The 17778-nt window shown below is 36.1% G+C and overlaps 1 protein-coding gene across 3 annotated transcripts in view; it reads left to right on the top strand.

Moving 5' to 3' along the window:
* The window catches only part of LOC123880349 (protein SCAI), a 58617-nt gene that overhangs the window by 20528 nt on the left and 20311 nt on the right, over positions 1-17778 (top strand). For 2 of the 3 annotated variants that reach the window (XM_045928445.1, XM_045928447.1), the window contains one exon: positions 13567-13798. The exons of the other annotated variant lie outside the window; for it this stretch is intronic. The gene's annotated coding sequence lies outside the window, so the exon portion shown is untranslated. The remainder of the gene's footprint in view (positions 1-13566; positions 13799-17778) is intronic. 3 annotated transcript variants of the gene reach the window in all.

Genomic DNA, 17778 nt, shown 5'->3' with positions numbered 1-17778 from the left:
GGTTTTTCGAACTCTTTGATTTTCTGGGATAAAAAGTAGCCTATGTGCTAATCCAGGATATTATCTCCATTCCAAATTTCCAAAAAATTGTGGTTAGAAAGATAACTGGTGATGTGGTTGGTAAATCCTAAGAGATACGTGGACAATCTTAGACACCTTCGCAGTAGTCCCCTCCTAATTCTATGCACCGGCGCCAACGGCGCTCCCACGCCTGGAAACAATTTTCGTAGCGCGCTTGAGGAATCTCTTTCAGAACTCGCGTCGTGGTCTCCTTCACCTCATCTAACCCCCCGTGATGAATTCCCTTCAGGTGATTTTTCATTTCTGGGAATAGAAAAAAGGCACAGGGGGCTAGATCAGGGCTAGAAATTCGCGAACAGCGTACGAGGAATGCGAGGGAGCATTGTCGTGGTGCAGCGTCCAACCATTAAGCGCCAAGTCGGGGCGAACGCGAAACAATCTGGATCGTAAACGCTTTAAAACTTCAATATAAAAGTTCGCATTGACCGTGTGGACCGTTTCGCACGCAAACGGGCAACATTTTCGTCGGTGCGAGACGTGGAAGGAGCACCTTCCCGCTGATCATTATCGAGCGACTCTCTTCCCTCCTTAAACCGCTTGGCCCACTCGTAAACGCGTGTTTTCGAATAACAATCATCCATGTACACTGTCTGAAGTTTTTGTAAAATTTCCGCCGGTTTTGTCCCAAGTTTCACCAAAAATCTGATCGCAATCTTTGTTCGCAATTAAAATCCGACATTTTCGCGACACGGGTATAAAAAGTAGCTTTGTTTAAAATTCTATAAAAACACAACCACGGCACCGATTGAGCTGGAATTTCGATATACTACTATAAAAACGTGACAGCTTTCGAATGCGACCGGAGCAAACGCGCCAGTGTTACCCGGGGGGACTGCAGAGCGAAATTCCCGGAACTTAATTGTCTAGTTACCATTGGGAACCTTTTGACCATACCATTCGAATTACACTATTTTGATCTATCACGTAGGGTTCAGCCAGCGTTTGAAATGTAAGCGCAAAAAAGTGTTTATTTACAACATCACATTAGAAACCTCTAAAATTATCAGTGTTTCTATACTGTATTATGCATGTTTTATACATATAAACCTTTGTATACATATAAATCACTCTATCTATTAAAAAAATCGAATAAAAATTCGTTGGGTAGTTTAAATATATATAAGCATAGGGACAGACAGCGGGAAGCGACTTTGTTTTATACTATGTAGTGATAGTGAAGTGATATATTTTTTGCGCTTAATGTCACAATATTCTAATACTTTCAGGTTAGTTGACGTATTTGAGAATGGATTATTAGTTATTTTATTTTTACACGTGACGAACATATTTTTCAATACACAAAACTACAAGCAACGTCGGAATCGAAAAACGCGGTCGATATGGACTCGCAATGCTTAAACCATGACAGCCGAGATGTACCGCGCGTCTCCCATGCACGAGTCACATCATATTCCATTATTGCCATGTCGACCTGTCGCGAACAATATATGATCACAGGTTCCTTGTTAAATCATTCATACATCACGGAATACCGCTCACGCTGCCGATGCATAATATTCAAATTTCCGGCAATTAAACATTGAAACAACTTATTTAATGGACAACTAACAGATGCCCGTGATTTCATCCGCATGGATTTCTTTTTAAAAATCCCATGAGAAATCTTTGAGTTCCCGGAATAAAATGTGTTCTATACCAGTGTTTCCAGGATGTAAGGAATCCCCGTGCTTTGTAAAAATCAGTAGGTACACGGCTAAGTTGTGAATATGTAACAGATAGAATGAAAACCAGATTTACTTCCCCAATTATAATATTAGTATGTAGTAATAACATAGTCAATAATAATTAATACTGTATTTTAAGCTACATTTTACAGCAATGATTTTAAAGAGCGAATGGTATTCGCTTTCGGTCCATTACGTTCACGAGAAGAGCAATAACAAAGGTAACATCCCAATTAAATTATATGTGGGGTGTGGAGGCACGATATTTTGTGTTTTGTTTCAATAAATCATAATAAATGTAATACTACTTTATTTCTCCACTTGGTCCGCACGAATTTGTGTTTTTGAAACATCCAGTTGGATTGCTGATTTTTAAAACTGTTCCCAGGTAAGTACATTATAACACAGAATACCTATTGCCAGAATAACTATTGCCAGAGCGAACTAGAAAAAGGGAACTCTCGGTTTGGTCCTGAATCGCCGATATCTATATAATGTGTTTATTGAGTGAAATAAAAGAACTTGTGTTGCTCTGAAAAGAGAAACAGACTGTCTGTCTGTCTTTGGGACCTGGGATACATCCCGGGGAAGGACATAGGCTACTTTTTATCCCGGAAAACTAAAGAGTTCCTACGGGATTTAAAAAATCGAAATCCACGCGGCTGAAGCCGCGGGCATCCTCTAGTGTTAATATTAGGCTATGGGTGAGTCGATGTGAGATCAAAAAAAAATAGGCGATTGATAGGCTAAGTAGCATAGAGGTAGTATAAAACATAGAGGTAGTCATAACTTGTTGCTGCTCTTGTACATCCACGTGTCAATCAGGTATTGTTATCTCCGTCTATTTTAAGGAACCTCTGTTCGTGAAAAATAAATTATGTAAATCAATAATTTGCCATTGCATAGATACAAACATTGTACTTAACAACATTTGCTAACTCACTTATATTATACATTTACAGTTAACGAATTTATAAATGACAGGGTTACATGGAAATAGCTAAAAGTTGGTTAATAGGAAACGGTAGCAGATAGACAGACAGACTGACACACTTTCGCATTTATAATATTAGTATGGATTAAACTTATAGAATGTACAGTGCATTTTTGTTACATCTAGTGCCACAATAGTATATTTCATTACAAGTGTGGAAAGCAGTCGGAACAAGTTGCATTGACGGTTCTGCACGTGTACTGAACGACTATTTTTAATACAGTTGCGAAAAAAATGAAGAAATTTAATAAAATAATAAAAACACAATAAAGTCAACTAACTTAATTTAATTTAATTTAAAACAACTTTATTGTTAATAGATAGAAAAAAACTAGGGTCGAAATTACTCATTTTGTGCAACAAACAACTCGCAAAGAAAATTTCTGAAAAATGGCGCCAACCCTAGAATATAAGCAGAGTTTTTTTTTTCTTCACCCATTCTGGTAGGCAAAGGGAACTATGCCCATACAGCCAAGTCTTCAGTAGAAGTTTTTTATTGATATGAAATGAAAATGAAATTTAATGAGATGAAATGAAATGAAACCTAACCAAACTCATTCAATCAAATCATTAAATCTGATATTGAAACAAATTAGTAGCTTCTTTTTAGAAATATACGTATTTGCATGAATCATAAAAACTTCTATGAATTTTTTTAGTAAAAACTTCATGGTTGGTTTTTCTTTTTAATAGACATTATTTTGACAGTTGGGAAAGAAAACGCACGAGTGCGGGAAAGGTAAAAAAAAAGCACGAGTATGTAATAGCCCACATCCCGAACGCTATACGTCCCTGCAATACGCCACTTTTTGAGCAACTGTATTAAAAAAACCACAGTCGGTTTTACCAAGATACTTAGTTATGTAATAAAACTATAAAAACCTATACAATGACAAATTGGTAAGGTAGGTACATCATACTTAACCTAGTGGGTAGGTACGAAAAATGTACAACCCGACGTGTAACATAGCTGCCGACGAAACCGTTGCAGTGATCAGTAGTTAATTATTATTAGTTACTAGCTGTGCCCGCGACTTCGTTCGCGTGGAATAGTGACTTTTCGGGCTTCTTTAAATTGACATAACTTTTTTATTTATGAACCGATTGACATGAAATAAACACTTAATTTTAAGTGAAGCTTACTACAATATATTAGTGAAAACCGTATCTAAATCGAATAAGCCGTTTCTGATATTAGCGTGCACAAACACACAGACAAACAGACAAAAAAAAATTAATTACAATTTCGGGTTCGGCATCGATATAATAACACTAGTATCTACTACTTGCTACTTTTTTTTTATATATTTCCATTGTACAGACACCACTTTTCTACAATTTTATTATATGTATAGATAGATTACACTCTAGGTATATAGGTTCTTCCAAAATTTTTCGTTTCGTTTCGTTATTTTTTCTTTAAATTTTTTTCGGAAGATGGTTTGTTAATGTAGGAACAATAAATTTTGTATTGCATATTTGATTACAAATACATATTCTAGTATTGGCACGGCTTTGCCGGTAGAGCGATAAGTAGTAACGGCCAAAGCCTCCAACCAGGCCAGACCAGAGATTTAGAAATTATAAAATTCCAAACCTCTGGCGGGAATCAAACCCGGGACCTTCCACTAATAAGACCACAGCGTTTAACACTACGCCTGGGAGGTCGTCAACTATGTTATCATCTGTGGATGCTACGAAACCTACACCTGCTCTAGAAGGATCATTTTAGCTGACTCCTACACCCCATACGATTTAGGGCTTAGGGGTTAGCTATGGAACGATTTTTAGAAAATCTACCCTTAGATTGGTGAAATAGGGGTTGGAAGAGTAAGGTTTGATTATTATTAACCCCCGACCCAAAAAGAGGGGTGTTATAAGTTTGACGTGTGTATCTGTGTATCGGTGTATCTGTGTATCTGTCTGTGGCATCGTAGCTCCTAAACTAATGAACCGATTTTAATTTAGTTTTTTTGATTGAAAGGTGGCTTGATCGAGAGTGTTCTGAGCTATAATCCAAAAAAATCGGTTCAGCCGTTTGAAAGTTATCAGCTCTTTTCTAGTTAATATAAACTTCACTTGTCGGGGGTGTTATTAATTTTTAATTTACACTTGTTTTATTAATTTTCAATTATATCATTTTTTATTTGGGGAAGTTGAAGAATAAAATCAGTAATAAGTAACACTCGAAAGGTGGACGGCTCGTAAATTGGCAACATGGGGAGAAGGTTAGGCGGCGAGAGCCTTTCCGCACGGACTAGGAGTTGTTAGGATAGGTATTTAGTGTTTTCAGGAATATTTAGTTAATATAGTGTGATTAATCAATGTTTCTTGTCTATGGACTTGTAATAGGTCCCATGGGCACCACAAATCGAAGCTCAGCTAGGGGCATGGCTCTACTAGAGATCGCATAATTTTTTAACTGTGAAAGCATTATGAACTTGTGAATCTTAGCAACCAAATTACCTACCTATATGAAATGTTTTTGGTGGGTATCTTGTACGATGGCACGAAATCCTTCGTTCGCAAGTCCGACTCGTTCTTGACCCTTTTAAAAAAAAGTATGTATTTTGACCTTGATCGAGGTCAATGTCAAGTTACACGCGCACTCATAAATAAATAAATAATCGTATGGGAGGCATCGCAGGCTATTCTGGGAATTGGGAGGCAACAAATAGTTAAACCACGCCTACCCCACTTTAAAACAATCCCCCTTTTACATCAGCATAGTTCAAATATCGATTTTTACTAATCCTACACGAGATGAAGGTCAAACAAAAATGTGACCTTACCTGACGTTGTAATAGCACTGTGGTCTGTGCGAGGAGTCGAAGCCAGGGTCGTAATCATCAACCCATCGTCGGTTCACTACTCACGAGTCCTCTCTCAGAATGAGAAAGGTTTGGACAAAGTCCACCACGCTGGTCAAGTGATACCTACATCGAGATACACCGGCCCAAGCGCTGCTCTTCCACCGAAAGGCACGAAGAGGTTTCCTGACCGATACCTCAGTCATATTATTATCCATGTTTTTACAAATTAAGTGTTTTTAACCGACTTCAAAAAAGGAGGAGGTTTTCAATTTGTTTTTTTTTTAACCATAATTATTCAGTAACCTACGCATACAAACTATATTATAAGTACCATGTGAGAACTAGGTAGCTATCGGCTATATAATATAAGATTAATACAAGTGTAAATTAAAAATTTATATCACCCCCGACAAGTGAAGGTTACAGTAACTAGAAAAGAGCTGATAACTTTCAAACGGCTGAACCGATTTTCTTGGACTATATTCCGTGCCTACGATCCAAAGTATCTGAGTTTTCTAAAACATCATTTTCAAATAAATAATTATGTATCAAGGCAACGTCCATCTTGACAGCTTGACATTTGTCAATTGACATAATATTATGAACCTAACGGTTATCTAACCTTCTTTTCTACAAGAAAACTAGAAAAGAGCTGATGACTCTTAAACGGCTGAACCAATTTTTTAGGATTATAGCTAAGAACACTTTCGATCAAGCCACCTTTCAAACAAAAAAAAGTAAATTAAAATCGGTTCATTCGTTTAGGCGCTACGATGCCACAGACAGATACACAGATACACACGTCAAACTTATAACACCCCTCTTTTTGGGTCGGGGGTTAAAAATACATAACATTCATTAAAATTCACTTAATTGTCTTGTATTTGCAGCAACTATTATACTGACTTGTAAGCAACGCTCATATTATATCGTATTTCCTTCATTGACTTTAGTGATAGTAATCCAAAGAGCCAAACAAATAAATAAGTGGAGTGGAATGTAATTCATAATGAAACATGAACAGTATCAAAACTAACTCAAACAACAACTAATTCGACAAAGCAACCAATAAATACCAAGCAGCCATAGCATTGTAAAATACCTCAACTACAATGTCCTGCCCATAGTAGATAACCACTAGTGTCGCAACATTAGATTGAGTTAACTTTATTTATACTGGTAACAACAATATTTCTCGTTATAATCAATCCTTTTTGGATACCCAAGGTTGCCTAGATCATTCGATACTTCTATTTGCTTACTCTGTGTTCTTACTTTCTAAAACTTTCATAGAATTCAGAATTAGCAAAGCAATTGCTTGCAGGAGTGTGTGCGCAAACACAGGTGCACTCTCTATTCCCTCAATCTCATAGTCCGATAGGACGGAAATCAGACACAACCGGAGAGATATCATGCTTCATGTGCTCTCCGAAGCACGGTGGTGAAACACCGCCAACTAACTGACCCCGAGCTAGTACTAAGAATTTCATGAACAGAAAAACACCTAACTATTTTTGGCCCAATCCGGGAATCGAACCCAAGACCTCATCCGCAGTTGAACGTGCTAACCGCTAGACCAACGAGGCACTTAAAGCTATACAAGTGTAAATGAAAAATTTATAACACCTCCGACAAGTGAAGGTTACAGTAATAACTAGAAAAGAGCTGATAACTTTCGAACGACTGAACCGATTTTCTTGAATTATAACTAAGAACACTCTCGATGAAGCCACCTTTCAAACAAAAAACCCTAAATTAAAATCGGTTCATTAGTTTAGGAGCTACGATGCCACAGACAGATACACAGATACACACATACACACGTCAAACTTATAACACCCCTCTTTTTTGGTCGGGGGTTAATAAAAGCACGTACTTAATCCTCGAAACTAATAATCTCAATCTGAAATAGGTTAGGAAGTAGCTAGCTTAAGAGGGCTCCCTCCGTCACTCGTTTCATACAATCGTAGTTCCAATTTCATTTAAATATTAAGCTACCAAAGTCCATGAAATTTTGCAGACATGTTCTAGAACTAATATCTATGTCTGTGGTTTTCCAGATTTCTGTTAAAATAATATTCGGTTTCAAACTTACGCGGTCTTAAAAAATTTCATACAAATCTTTGAGCCCCTGTAATTTGAAAACTACATATTTTTAGAAAAATATAAAACACCACAGACACAGATATTAGTTTCTAGAATATGTCTGCAAAATTTCATGGACTTTGGTTGCTTAATATTCAAATGAAATTGGAACTACGATTGTATGAAACAAGTGACGGAGAGAGCCCTGTTAATTGCTAAGTATCTAGGCTCTAATAAATATTATAAATGTGAAAGTTCGGTTATTTGCACATTGTTCGGATGATTACACTGCCAGTATCAAAGAAACCAAGTTCATAATTAAAAATTGTCGAATAGCTTTAACAACAAAAGGGAAAAGTCCCCCATTCATTGATCAGCGTCAATGCGGATAATAGTGAATAATACCTTTGTGTCTTTTATTCTTGCAATCATCGGAGTTTAATTATTAATAATATTATTTAATTAATATTAATATTATTATTATTAGTAAAAATATTAAAAATAATTAATTTATCGGCGCTTCTATCGATCGTTAATATATTTATTGCTGCGTAAATTATTTACCTACTACTCGTCTGCTGTGTAGTAAAGGCCAAAAGGAGGGTTAAGTGTTTGACCTGTATGTATGTCGGTTTCCATGTCGTTATGCTCGTAATTACTCAACAGTTTAACCGATTTTGATAAATCATACGTCAAATTAGATTCGACTTGATGGCGTGAGTGCCACTGGTTACTATATAAAATGCTTGAAAAATCAAAATGGTGGATTTTATGTGCTTCAATGTGCAGGCTGAAAAAAAATGCAAAGCAAACCACATTCAGTATTTGTTTGAAAACTTTTTAAATTACTTTCTTGTTTTCTAAGCCACATTTCCATCGTACAAAGTATAGTTCGCGACAGGTCGAGATGGCAATTCTCTAATGAGATGACATTAAATACCGGGAAGTCGATATCGATAATTTTTTGGTACGGAACAAAATGATAGTAAAATAATTACTACGACTTTTTTTAAAGTAATATTTTGTTCATCACAATCAAAATGATTATAAATATAGGTACTTATACTAACATCGCTACAAACACTTCATTTGAATTGGCATAGACTTTGATGTTAATAATTATACTATAGTGAGAGAATTTCTCGACCGCGACGCGCAGTTAGCCGAGTAACTATGAAAAAAACCGGCCAAGTTCGAGTCAGACTCGCGCACTGACGGTTCCGTCGGGTATTTTCCCAACATTTTGAACGATAAATCTACTACACAAAAACTATTATACATAAAATTAAATAAAAATCTGTTTTAGAATGTACAGGTAAAGCCCTTTAATATGATACCCCTCTTGGTATAGTTATCTTAATTTGAAATGAAATTGCGGTGTATGATTTCTATTCAGTTTAGAAAAAAATGATATTAGAAACCTCAATATCATTTTTGAAGACCTATCCACCAATACCCCACAAGTATGAAATTTTTTTTTTGAGTTTCATTTCTAAGTATGGGGAACCCCCAAAATTTATTGTTTTTTTTTTTCTATTTTTGTGTGAAAATCTTAATGCGGTTCACAGAATACACCTGTGAACCTGTCATCTTACCAAGTTTCAACAGTATAGTTCTTATAGTTTCGTAAAAAAGTGGCTGTGACATACGGACGGACAGACAGACAGACAGACATGACGAATCCATAAAGGTTCCGTTTTTTGCCATTTGGCTACGGAACCCTAAAAGACCCCGGATGGTTCGAAACTAGTCGGGCTTACATCGAGTAAATACCCGAATATAGCCGGTGCATTCTTTTTTTTTTCTCTCTCGTCTGGCTTTACAAAGATTAGCCAATGTCAAGTTTTAAGTTATTTGTAACAAGCTAGTTAAACTATACAAGTATGAACCCCGTCTGTGCCGACGCTCACTGACATACGCACGGCACCCCCAGCGCTTTCCAGTCAGTTTTAACAAAAAAAACACTCCAAAAAGGCAGAGCACTTCCACCAGCTAACACCAACACAGACGAAGTCCCCCGGTACATTCTATACTTAAAATTACATAGATTTCTTATCAATATGCCAGTGTACTTAGTAGGTATGCATGCCAATTGCATGAAGCTTTAGAAGTGGGAACTGTGTGTAATCTGCAGATTTCATGTAAGTAGTTTTGAACTTGTAAAGAAAGCGCACAGCAGTCGCTTGCGTGCAAACTGATTAAAACTTGCGATGAAAGTACAATACTACTTCTGACAAAGTACTATCAACATCCAGTGGTGGGTGAGGCGTTCATACAAAGAATTAAATCCATACTATCCATACTAATATAATAAATGTGAAAGTGTGTCTGTCTGTCTGTCTGTCTGTCTGCTACGTTTTCACGGCCCAACCGCTGAACCGATTTTGATGAAATTTGGTACAGACATGGGCTACATCCCGGGGAAGGACATAGGCTACTTTTTATCCCGGAAAATCAAAGAGTTCCTGCGGGATTTAAAAAACCGAAATCCAGGCGGGCGAAGCCGCGGGCATACTCTAGTTATTTAATGATTATTAAAGAATTTAACGAATTTAAGAAGCTAAGTATATGTATGTAACCTTTAACTCGGTATGCGATTTGGTGTTTGACTGTAAGCATACCGAGTATTCTGCATCAATAAATCAATAAAAAAAAGCAGCATTGCAATACACTCGAAGGCATCCCCGGCGCAGAGGTAGTAAGCGCTGTGGTTTTATTGTAGTGGGAGTTCCCGGGTTCGATACCCGGTTTGGAATATTATACCCTACCGCTACCGTACCGTTATAAAACCGTGCCGCCAAGCGATTTAGCGTTCCGGTACGATGCCGTGTAGAAACCAAAGCGGTTTGGGTTTAATAAAAATTGCCTTACCAGGTTAGCCCGCTTCCATCTTACACTGCATCATCACTTACCACCAGGTGAGATAGCCGTCAAGGGCTAACTTGTATTTGTATGTTTAAAAACATGACTGGGTATTTTCTACATTTTGTTTATACCTAGTATTATATATATACTATTTGTAATTTTTTAAGAGGGGTCTCTCCGTCACTCGCTCCATACAAACGTACTTCCAATTTCATTTGAATATTAAGCAACCAAAGTCAAAGACAAGACCCTTTGTTTGCAGATTCTCAAAAAGACAAATTCTCAAAACGATAGATTTTCAAAGGGACAGTAGGTACACATAAGTGGAAAATCAAATTAATTTGTATAAGTAAGTCATTTATAATTCAATTACATTGAACATAAAAAAAGAAATTCAATTAAATATAAAATAATACGAACCGTCGTATCCTACAAAGTTCCTATTATTGAAATCCTATCATTGAACATAAAAAAAGAAATTAAATTAAAAATATAGTAATAGAAATCATCGTATCCTACGAATAAGGACACTGTTACAAAAGGCGTGAGTGGTATTTCGCTTTTGAATATTAAAATAAAATAGGTTATAATTAACTTTCTGTATGTCGGTACAAAAAATCGTGCAAATTATGGGATTACTTTCCAATAATCCATATCCATACTCCATACTAATATTTATTATAAATGCGAAAGTGTGTCTGTCTGTCTGTCTGTCTCTCTGTCTGCTACGTTTTCACGGCCCAACCGCTGAACCGATTTTAATGAAATTTGGTACAGATATGGGATACATCCCTGGGAAGGACATAGGCTACTTTTTTAAAATCCTTTGATTTTCCGGGATAAAAAAGGGAAAGTTGTTCCTGCAGGATTTTAAAAACCCCAAATTCACGCGGGCGAAGCCACGGGCATCTTCTAGTTTGCAATAAATTTAAATAATCAAGATTTATCAATCAACGGCTGCACCGATTTTAATGAAATTTTATTTGTTGTATTCGTTTCTGCCACGAATAGAAGATAACTATCGGGAAAATTCACGGAAAAAAAATTAAAGAGAAAATTAATTTTTTTGTCATAAGCTTTAATGTAAATATACATAGGTATTTGTTTTTTTACATAGAGATAACATTGTGAAATAGAATTAGATTTTTTTTTTTTAATAGATTAGATTCAGAACTCCGCCATCTTCCACAATTGACAGCTCAAGTCCATAACTCACGTCACACACGCTCAACTTATTAACCCCCGACCCAAAAAGAGGGGTGTTATAAGTTTGACGTGTGTATCTGTGTGTCTGTGTATCTGTGTATCTGTGTATCTGTCTGTGGCATCGTAGCGCCTAAACGAATGAACCGATTTTAATTTAGTTTTTTTTGTTTGAAAGGTGGCTTGATCGAGAGTGTTCTTAGCTATAATCCAAAAAAATTGGTTCAGCCGTTTAAGAGTTATCAGCTCTTTTCTAGTTTTCTTGTAGAAAAGAAGGTTAGATAACCGTTAGGTTCTTAATATTATGTCAATAGACAAATGTCAAGCTGTCAAGATGGACGTTGCCTAAATACATAATTATTTATTTGAAAATGATGTTTTGGAAATCTCAGATACTTTGGATCGTCGGGGGTGTTATAAATTTTTAATTTACACTTGTTTGTAATCATTGATTTAAAATCAATGTTTGGAAGTTGGTGTCCACTGCAAATCAGTGGAAAATGGAATACGCTACCTTTTCAACTCAAATACTTCTCATGGGATTTCAAAAACCTCAACCCACGCGTATAAAGTTGCCCGCAGCTAGCTACTTATAACAAAAATCATATTAGTTTTTAAATAACATCGATTAGGACGTTGTAAAATGAAATTATGTGTTTTACATTTAAAAAAAAAAACTTGAAAATAGATCATAATTATTTGTCATAATTACTTCAGGTAGGTACCTTTAGCAACCACTACTGACTCACTACTAAGCCCATCTCTTCTCGATTTGATAAGAATTTGGTCATACTTAGTCCACCACGCTGGCCCGGTGCGGATTGGCAGACTTCAAACATTTTTAAGAACATAACGGAAAACTCTCAGGCTTGCAGGTTTCCTCACGATATGTTCCTTCACAGTTAGAGCAAGTATTAGAGCCCTATTTAATTTGCTTAAAATGGGTTTAACTCCGAAAAGTTAGAGGTGCATGCCCGGGACCGAACCCCCGACTTTGCGAATAAATGTCTTAACAGCTCGGCTATCCGCACTTGGCCATGTTTGAAACTATCAAATCCTTCTCATTCTGAGAAAAGATTCGTGCTCAGTAGTGAGCCGGTAATGGGTTGACTATGACGATGATGACGAATTGAAAAAAGATAGGAATACCACACCAATCAAATTAATTCAAATCTGATATTGATAATTCTAAATATTTTACAAACAATTGGTGTATTTTGGTGAACTCACCCCCACGGCCCCTCTCTTGCCAGGAGGTGGGCTGTGAATAAGGTGGCAGGCAGTGTTGCCAGATTTGTGTTCGTTATATTGGTAGCATCGTACCTGAATTAATATTTTCCGTACCTTTTTCAAAGAGATTCAATGGTAGGTATGTCCGCCTTTGCTACTGCTTGGTAGCGCTGGTGTTATTGGAGGCAAAGGCCTTTTAGACCACGAGTTAGTATCTATTTCCTAGTTCCGAGATTGGGGGCCATGCTATATTCATAGCTATTTTAAAGCGTATTTGGCAATTTGGTGTTTCACCGTAACGGTAAAAATAAAGGAAATATGTTAGAAAAAGTATTTGGGGAAAAGGGAGATCTAATTGAAACAATTGAAAAAACCTTGCCTCGTTAAAGTGGTTTAGATTATATTTTGGCTTGTAATTGTTATATTTATTTATTTTAAAATTTAGTTCATTTAATTTGTGAAAAAAGAAGATCCATTTGAAAGGTAAACTATAATACTAATCGACCTATGGTAATAGCATTGATAGACCTTATCTAATAACAGAACTTCCTTAGCGATGTTATATATTCAATCAGATAGTACTCACAAATTGTTTTTATTATTGTTCCAGACTGGCTGCGATAGCTGAAACAATAAGCGGTAATTGACTGGGACGTGGTGACCTCGGCGGCTACGTGCCCAAACAATTCGTATTAAAATGCATGACTGTTGATGAGATGAGATGATGAGAGTGAGTAACTCTCAGTGGCCAACTGATGGCCAGGACGGATGCCCGTACATTTGTGTTCGCTATTGTTGTGTTGTTGTGCAACCTACTTATTTGGCAACCTCATTTGGCTACGGTAAGTAATCAGAGGCAGCCACTGGCTACGTAGCTAGCGACGTCACCATGGCGCCCTGCATAAAGATATGAGAAAAACAAGTGCTTGTACGAACTGGATCTTCGTAGCTTTTGTAATGTTTCTTTTTTTCATATTTTCTTCAGCCTGTCCTTCGCAGTTCTTGCTATTGCCATACGTTGCTTTACTTTTTCTACAATTATAAATCAATGTTTATGAGGAGGCAACTTCATGGACACTGGGCAATTTAGCATACTAAACATTGTAGGAAATTAGATATTGGCAGCTGAAGCTCTTCTAACCTGTTGGAAGCTGTGGACTTTTCATCTCGTTAGATCATCCTTATGTAGCTGCATCTCTTGACGATCTTGTGCGATCACTGACTCTTTTAGAAATTAAGAATACGGAGACGCATTCAATAAAGGACTCTATGATAAGTTCTGATAGCTTACGATACTCAGAAATGAAAAACAACGAACTTGGTTTGAAATCTAATTCAAATAGTGTTATCAAGTGCAAAATTGAAGGTATGTTACTTGGTGTTACTTCTGTGACTGCTAAACTAAAGATTATAAACTGTACTGTAACATTTTGTTTTCTAAAAAAGAACATCTGCTGAGTTTCTTGCTGGCTTTTTTCAGTAAAATTTTCTTACTGATGGTAGAGTCTTGAATATCATAAGTATTGTCCTACGAGAAATAAATAAATAAGTTTCATTTCATGAAATCCATGAACAAACATACTTCTTGAATAAAAGTCAAAGTAATTCCTAATGACACCAAATTACTTGACACAAAAGTATTCTATATGTTTTATCCAAACCAATTATGCTCTCAATACGTATTCGGTTTGATGAAAATATTTTTGAACGATGGAACTGCTCAGGTTCTAGCTGAAATGACTTTTTGTTTTCAGAAAATCTGCCATATTTACAATAACACTTTTAGGGGCTAAATATCTGAAAACCTCAATCTGCCTATAACAGTTCATTCTTTTCAAGTGAATTGGACAAACCGCACATTTCAAACAAACATATGTCACTGATGGAGCCTCCATTAGCATCAGAAACCGAAATTATATTACTTGTTTATACAATATTAGACATAGATACGAACTACCACTTTCAGTATATTACAAGATTTGTGCGTTGATAAATTGTTGGCATACGAGACTCTTGGGTCTATTTCAATGGTAACGCTCCTTTTTTTGGATAATCGTGTAAAAGTTAAATACACATGCCCAGCTGAAATCTGATTTCATTGTTTGATGCGCATTCATAAGCCTCATGTGGCTAGTACCTACTTAATATAGACATCTTTAGGTGAAATGAAATGAAATGAAGATGAAAATGAAAAAATGTTTATTTACCAAATTCAAAATCTATTACAAGTAAGTAGTATACAAAATAATTGCAATATAGAATAATAAATGAAATACTATTTAAATATATATATTTAAAAACGTTTTGAACTCAGTGCAGTCAATAAATAATATAATCACTGGTACTTGTATGATCTCTTAAACTTAGCATTTTGTGTAGCACTTTACGAGTAGTACCCGAATGTTAAGTTCTTTAAACTGACAGTACAGAGAGTTGATCCGAGTTATAAATGTAAATAGTCTAACGAATGCTTTACTGATAAGCCAGCTGTTCATTTATAATTTTCTGATCCTTTGCGCAAAAAATGAGCTACCTCTTTTATCAGATGAGACATTTAACCACGCTGAAATGTCTCGTAAAATTTTGTACGACTGTAAGTAAGGCCGCGAACAGTCATTCCGAGACCAGATGGATAATAATAATACAAGAGATGGTTTATTGCAGGCTCTAGGACATTAAAAACAAGACATGCTCATATCATATCCAATCCAGACATACAAAATCCAGTATCAGAAATAAAGTTCACCCAATTTATTCTGATTGCGAGGTTTCAATGGAGTGCTTGTCATAGTTGATGAATCACTTTTGGGCACTTCGCGATACTTATTTTCTATTATCTACTTTTGATTCATTGGTATTTCAATCTCATTGCACAATTCTGGTGAGACTAGATTTGATGCGCTGTATTTAAATGATAAATACGAAGATTTCTTTTTAAGTGATCACTTTGTGACGCGTTCTTGTCTCAGCTGTGTTGATTCTCGAAGCTCTTCAATCTGGCTATACTAGCAAAGTGCGGCATCTTGAGCCTAGGTCTGGATGGTAAAGTCATTCCAGTCCAGAAGTTCATTCCAGTTCATCAGCCTGTATGCGTCCACAGCTGGACATAAGCCTTTCCAAGAGTGCGCCACCAAACACGGTCCCTTGCCCATTGCCACTTCAGCTGTAAAATATACAGAACATAATCTTAATAACTTGAGCTTATATTCAATTACTTACATCAAAATATAATTCTGTGGGTTTTTCTTTTTAAAATACATATGCTTACGATTTTTACTACAGATTCCAGTGGCATTGCATAATTTGATTGAGCAAAATGTTGATTGCAAACAAGCATTAATTATTATTGTTGGCTTTTATTTCTACTTGCGACAATCCACTTTTTTCTTAACTGTTCATTTTTAGAAACCTGTGTCCTGAGGTCCTTTATGAGCACAAAGGCACAAAATAACACTGCGGTATTTTATTTTCACAAAATAATGAGACATTACTGTCCCACGACCACTCTACCAAGAGTGTTACGACGAAGAAGAACTATCCAGGTCGGAAATTGCCAGCCAAGTAGGTATATATTGGAAGTACGAGGCACCCACTGAGTCCTTTTAAACAAAACGAGGTCATTAATTGCTATTTCAGCCGAGGCTTGTATAGTGTTTTTCTCCCACTTGCACTACAAACTTAGGTACACTACAGTTTGTACAATTAGACGACGTCCCTTTTTAGACACACACAACTTTTGAAACAATGAACACTTATGCCAAGTAAAATGTAATAATTATTTTTTCGGTGAACTCATTTTTACTAAACAACTTAGAAATTATATTGAACTTATGACAAAGTCATAGTTCACGATAGGAACCTTCTAACGAAACATCGAGGCTTCGACGTCACTTGCAGGCGTCAAACGTTAGTACATTTGACGCCTTAAAGCAGCCCTATTTTTTCATGATTTTACGTCACTGATACCTAAGATCACTATGGTAATCTGATACTACCATAGTAATCTGATACCTAATATCTGAGATATCGTTGATTCAGGATCAAATCAAGAGTTCCCTAACTTCAGTCTGACAAAAAAATTTCAAAAGAAAAATAAAACCGACTTCAAAAACCAAAAACACTAAAAAGTAGAAAATAATTTTTGTTTAGCTACACATGTAATGTACCTAGGTATGAAGTCGAGCGAGCATATTAAAACAAAATTAGAAATCCAAGAGTGAAGCTCGCCCGACTTCATACCTAGGTACATTACATGTGTAGCTAAACAAAAATTATTTTCTACTTTTTAGTGTTTTTGGTTTTTGAAGTCGGTTTTATTTTTCTTTTGAAAATTTTTTATTTCACAAATTTTAGTGGCTCCACTGTACTATAATATGCTATGCCCAGTTAAAACCCTACTGTTTACTAAGCTATTACAGTGATCGCGAGCAATTTGCTCTTATCCATTGAGGAGTTCTGTTCTCCATCTCCGAAGATATTCATCAGATCTTCACCAAATTTATATGGGACGACCTGCACAGTATACCCTTTCAAACAAAAAAAAATTTTCCAAATCGGTCCAGGGGTCTTTGAGTAATCGGGGAACATACATAAAAAAAAAAATAAAAAAAAAAATGATCCCGACGAATTGAGAACCTCCTCCTTTTTTGGAAGTCGGTTAAAAAGTCCATTTTATTTTCGATTCACGCGCCAAACCAACCGCGCATGCGCGCGCGATCTTCTTTACTTTTTAAACTTTCGAAAAGGAGTTTCATATCGTATTAAGAATTTAAAATAGTAAATCACACCTAAATAAACACTAAATTTATGTAATTTATTGAAA

This window comes from Maniola jurtina, chromosome Z, assembly GCF_905333055.1.
Source record: "Maniola jurtina chromosome Z, ilManJurt1.1, whole genome shotgun sequence".
Classification (NCBI taxonomy): domain Eukaryota; kingdom Metazoa; phylum Arthropoda; class Insecta; order Lepidoptera; family Nymphalidae; genus Maniola; species Maniola jurtina.
Note: the sequence above shows the minus strand (reverse complement) of the source record. Positions and strands in the feature narration are given on the sequence as shown.